The 5,744-nt window shown below is 37.0% G+C and overlaps 1 long non-coding RNA gene across 2 annotated transcripts in view; it reads right to left on the reverse strand.

Annotated features, from left to right (window-relative positions):
* Window positions 1-5,744, reverse strand: part of LOC125165987 (uncharacterized) — a 118,603-nt gene that overhangs the window by 108,558 nt on the left and 4,301 nt on the right. For both annotated transcript variants that reach the window (XR_007152296.1, XR_007152297.1), the window contains exon 3: window positions 3,937-4,054. This is a non-coding gene — a long non-coding RNA (uncharacterized LOC125165987). The remainder of the gene's footprint in view (window positions 1-3,936; window positions 4,055-5,744) is intronic.

Consider the following 5,744-nt stretch of genomic DNA (forward strand, 5'->3'; position numbering starts at 1 on the left):
ATCATCTTAAGAACAAAATTCTTCAACTCTCCTAAGACCTGTAGAACAAGGACGTGGTCTCTCCTCTCAGACGAAAGTTTTTTTTGTTTGTTTGTTTGTTTGTTTGTTTTCATTTAAAAGAGATGGAAATCACAGGATATCAGTGGTCAGAGACTGATCCAAAGGGCTTTTATGGTCCCTTCATTCCCAAATAGATTCCCACCATTGCATACTTCTCCTCAACAAATTTGTCACTCCACAGGGACCCAGGGTTCTACATGAAAGCCTCAACCTCACTCCAACAGAGTTGTCTGCTACTGCCTCACACATAATAAATTATCAATAAATATCTGCTGAGGAATGATTGAAGAATGAAAGAATGAATGAAAGAATGAATCAATCAATCAATCAATCAATCAATCAATTTTCCAGCCTTGCTAAATGCTGCCAATATCTTTATGAAGCAGGTGAGCAAGGCAGATGAATGGCAGATCATTCATTTTATATCAATCATGCTAATAAATGCTTTGTCTCAACTTCCTGTGATTGACAATAACACTCTAAGACATGAATTCCATCTAGCCTGGGTACCTATGAAGTCTCTGTAAAATAGAGAATTTGATTTATGAGGGTTGCCTGCAATTATAATCAGGCTGAAAATGTTGAGAAGTATGAAATATGCACTACATTTCTGGTCCATGAAATTCCACAGAAGCTTGGAATGAAGAGCATTATTCAAAGATAACAGTCGCCTTGTAATGATGTATTACACTGGCTGGACTGGACCTGTGAATTTTCTATCAATGAATCCACTTAGCTCAACTTAATTCAAATTGTCCAGCAAATTGAATACGCTGTTGAAGGAGGGGAGAGAAAAGGAATTAATGGTCCTAATCAAATCTTCAAAGACCTAAAATAGACTAGCTGAGGGCCCAAGACATACCTTGGGCCCTTGGGCAAGGACTGCCCAACGTAGGACTGGGCAATGAGAGTGGGGTTGCCCATCAGACAAGTTGGAGGGCCAAAGCATCAGAGACAGAAAATCCAAGTGGTCAAATGCAAAAGAACAAACCCATGAGGCAGTGTGAAACAAAACCAACAGGAACCAATAACTTAAAGCCTTCATTATAATTTTCCTTCAGGTAAAAGTGAATACATCTGGAATGAAAATAAAGATAAGTGTTGTCAGCAGACAAAGAGAAGCTCATAAAACAACTCAAATAGAAATTTGAGAAAGAAAAAAACCAGAATGCCTAAAAGAAAAAAATCTCCTAGGTAGCCTCAATAACCATGTAGATGACAGAGAGAAGAATCAGTTAATTTGAAAATAGATTAATAGAAATGATCCAATCTGAAGAATAGACAGAAAAAGGATTAAAACATAAACAGTCACAGAGACCCATGGGACAATATCAATCTCATTGGAGTCCCTAAAGAAGAGGAGGAAGATATTGTGACAGACAAAATATTTGAAGAAATAAGGACTAAAAATAAAGACATATATTTATAAATTTAAAAAGTCTGGTTAGCCCCAAAATAAACTCAAAGAACACCATGCTTATACACATCAAAACCAAACTGCTAAAGAACAAAGATAAAGAAGAACAAAGATAAAGAAAAGTCTTGAAAGCAGCCACAACAAAATGATACATTACATAAAGGGGAACAACAATTCAAATACTACAGTTACTAGAGAATACTAAAGTTCCTCATCAGAAATTATAAAGGCTGTGGAGCAAAATCTTTAAAGTGCTAAAAGAAATGTCAACTAAAAATTCTATAATCAGGGATAATACCCTCCAGGAATTAAAGTAACGTAAGGTTATTCTTGATGAAGAAAAACAGAGAATTCATTGCCAATGATATCCACTGTAAGAGAAATTGCTAAAGGAATTAAGGCTGAAGGAAAATGTTCCCAAAGGGAAACCTGGAATGAACAAAACAAAAACAATAGAAATGATAAATGTCTGATTAAATGATATTTTTCTATTTTAAGTTCTCTAAAATATGTATAAGTGTTGAAAGCAAAAATTCAAGATTGTCTGGGAAGGTGTAAATGTGATACATATGACAACTATAAGATAAAGGGGGCAGTAAAGTGATCTATATGGTTACAAGCCCTGCATTTTATCTCAAGCTACAAAACATCATCTCTAAGTAGACTGAAAACTTAGTCATGTATAGCATAATCCCTGTAGCAACTGCTGAAAAATAATACAAGCAGATACAGCCAAAAGCTAGCAGATAATTTAAAATGGAACATCAAAAAATATGCAAAGGAACGCAGGAAGAGGTAACAGAAGAACAAAAAAACCAGGAGACAAAGAAAAATAACAAAATGGTAGGCCTAATTCAACCATATTGGTTATCATGTTAACTGTAAATGATTTAAATACACCATTAAAAAAAACAAAGATTGTCAGATTGGATTTAAATTTAAAAACTGACTATATTCTACCTACAAGAAACCTTTATTTTTTTTATTTAAAAATATTTTTTTAACGTTTATTTATTTTTGAGAGAGACAGAGACAGAATGTGAGTGAGCTAGGGGCAGAGAGAGAGAGGGAGACACAGAATCCAAAGTAGGCTCCAGGCTCCGAGCTGTCAGCACAGAGCCCAATGCAGGGATTGAACTCATGAGCTGTGAGATCATGACCTGAGCTGAAGTCGGACGCTCAACCGACTGAGCCACCCAGGCACCCCAAGATTCCTACTTTAACTATTATGGTATACATACATTAAAAGGATGAAAATAAATCACATAAACCCCAATCAAAATAAAGCTGTATTGTCTATATTAGTATCAAATAAATTAGATTTCAGATCAAGGAAAATTATTTATCAGGGATAAAAAGAGACAATACATGATAAAAAGTTCTGTTCATCAAGGAAACATAAAATCACCAATTTGTATGCATCTAACAACAGAGGATGAAGTAGAAACTAATAAGACTAAGTGGAGAAAGAGACAAGTTCACAATATACTTTGTTACATCAACATTCTTCTCTAATCTACAGAACAAGTAGACAGTAAATCAGTAAGTGTCATTTAAAGAATATCTACCTGACGGGGTGCCTGGGTGGCTCAGTTGGTTGAATGTCTGACTTCAGTTCAGGTCACAGTCTCAAAGTTCATGAGTTCCAGCCCCTCATCAGACTCACTGGTGCCAGCACCAAGGTAGCTTCAAATCCTCTATCCCCCTCTCTCTTCCCCTCCCTGACTCATGTTCTCTCTCTCTCAAAAATGAATAAATGTTAAAAAAAAAAAATAAGAGAGAGAGAGAGATCTACCTGACAACAATGCCTTTTCTAAGACATGTGGAACATTCACCAAGATAGACCATATGCTGGGCCACAAAACAAACTTCTTTTTATTTATTTATTTATTTATTTATTTATTTATTTTTGGGACAGAGAGAGACAGAGCATGAACGGGGGAGGGGCAGAGAGAGAGGGAGACACAGAATCGGAAACAGGCTCCGGGCTCTGAGCCATCAGCCCAGAGCCTGACGCGGGGCTCGAACTCACGGACCGCGAGATCGTGACCTGGCTGAAGTCGGACACTTAACCGACTGCGCCACCCAGGCGCCCCAAAACAAACTTCTTTAAAACAAATTTAACAGCATTGAATTAGTACAAAGTACACTCTTGGACCATAATTAAATGAAACTCCATGGTACATGTTCTTTTTTTTTTTTTTTAGTTTAATTTTTTATTCTGAGAGAGAGAGCACACAGGAGAGACAGAGAGAGGGAGAGAAAGAATCTCAAGCAGGCTCTGCACTCTCAGTGCCAAACCCCATTGCAGAGCTCAAATTCATGAACTGTGAGATCATGACCTGAGATAATGTCAAGGGTCAGACGCTTAACCAACTGAGCCACCCACATCACCCATTACATGTTCTTCACTGGCTCTCAGAGTTGTCTGAGTTGATTAATTTGCTTAATTAACTCACCTTTTATTGGCAGCTTTTGCTTTCCTGTCTTCACTCCTTCCACACAAATGTTTCCTGGGATGATTTCCAAATAAACTCCTTTCTGGAAGTCTGTTTCATGAAGCCCAAGCTAACACAGCTGTATGCACAATTAATTCTCATTATTTGTTCAAGTGAGATTTTCTAAAGTCACTGCAAACACTGAATTAGCGAATACTGAACCCTGTTAGCTCCAAGGGAAAATACAGTTAGGATCCTGTGAGCCTCTGGTCACATTTTCATCAACGAATCAACACATAACCTTGTTTTATGTGTATTTCTGTTTAAAGACAACTTATTTAATACACATTGAAATTTCATTAAGATTGAACTCATGCCAGAGTGCCTGGATAGCTCAGTCGATTAAGCGTCCCTTGGTTTCAACTCATGTCATGATCTCACGGTTCGTGGGATGGAGCCTTGAGTTGGGCTCCGTGCTGACAGCATGAAGCCTACTTAGGATTCTCTCTCTGTCTCTGTCTCTGTCTCTGTCTCTCTCTCTCTCTCTGCCCCTCCCCTGCTTGCTCTGTCTCTCTGTCTCTCTCTCAAAATAAATAAATAAATAAAGTTTTAAAAAAGATTTAACTCATGTGAATAGCACTATAACTCATGTCTAAGTGAAGCTGATTTAGGACACATTTTCTCTATAAGACACATCACAGCTTTCTTGCACTTAGGTACACTAGACTGCACTTCATCACTATACTTGGAGGCATTTTAAACAGCAAATTTCCACCACCACCACCAATAAAGAAAACCACATGCCCACACACAAATGTGGAAAACATGATACAAAATAGACCATGAAAAGGACACTTGTTTGCAGTATGAGAGCTGGAACAAGACAGCAGATCATTGCCTGGTTTACCCCTCAGCTGGGAACATGCATGTACTGAAACTCAAATGTTTTGATGCTCTCTCTACACATGTCTATGAAATAGACATATAACTATGAAAGCCCCAGGAGTACTGATTTGGAGGTTTCAAATAAATTTTGTAGCGAGTGAGTGAGTTCTCAAATATAGAATTTGAGAATAATGAGGATTGACTGTGTCTTTTTAAAGTTTTCATTCAGTGACTTATGTATAGAAATCTTAATTCACTTCTTTTTTATACAGAAAGGAGAGGCCATATCACCTTTGCTAGTCAACAAGGATGTCATCTGCTTCCCCAACCGTGGATGTCATTCTCTGACCTCTTTCTAAGCCCTGGAATCAATGTAAATTATTTAATGTTGTACTGAATACATAGCTTATGACTCTTTTTGTGACTCTCCTGGCTCATTTTTTATCGTGGCCATTGTTCTTGTTCTTTTTTATGCATTTGGACAGGTTGTAAGTTAAGCTTTGGTGTGAACAAGGAAAATTGGAATTATTCTGGAAACAACAGCCACTTCTTATGCAGTAATATGTATCAGTTCCAATCATTCTCAGAGCAGGATGTCTGAGGGAGATTTCTTTGCTAGAGAAAAAGGGTTGAAAGGTAATCCTCAAACAAAAGGTTGGGTTTATGTTTGTGCAATACACACACCCAGACCCACACTCACCCACCCACACACACACAATGTGGATAAAATAGCCATGGATGGATGAATGAATGAATCATTCAAGTATAAGGAACTCAGGCACAGGTGGTACAGTGAGTCAAATGTTTACTTCTGAAATGTCTTTCTTCTCTAAATTATAATAATTGAAATAGAAATGAAAATAGAAATAGAAATAACATGCAAAAACATGTAAGATTCCAGAATATTATTTTTAATATATTTTAATATATTTATATTTTAATCA

The sequence above is a fragment of the Prionailurus viverrinus genome, chromosome B2 (genome assembly GCF_022837055.1).
Source record: "Prionailurus viverrinus isolate Anna chromosome B2, UM_Priviv_1.0, whole genome shotgun sequence".
Taxonomy (NCBI): Eukaryota; Metazoa; Chordata; class Mammalia; order Carnivora; family Felidae; genus Prionailurus; species Prionailurus viverrinus.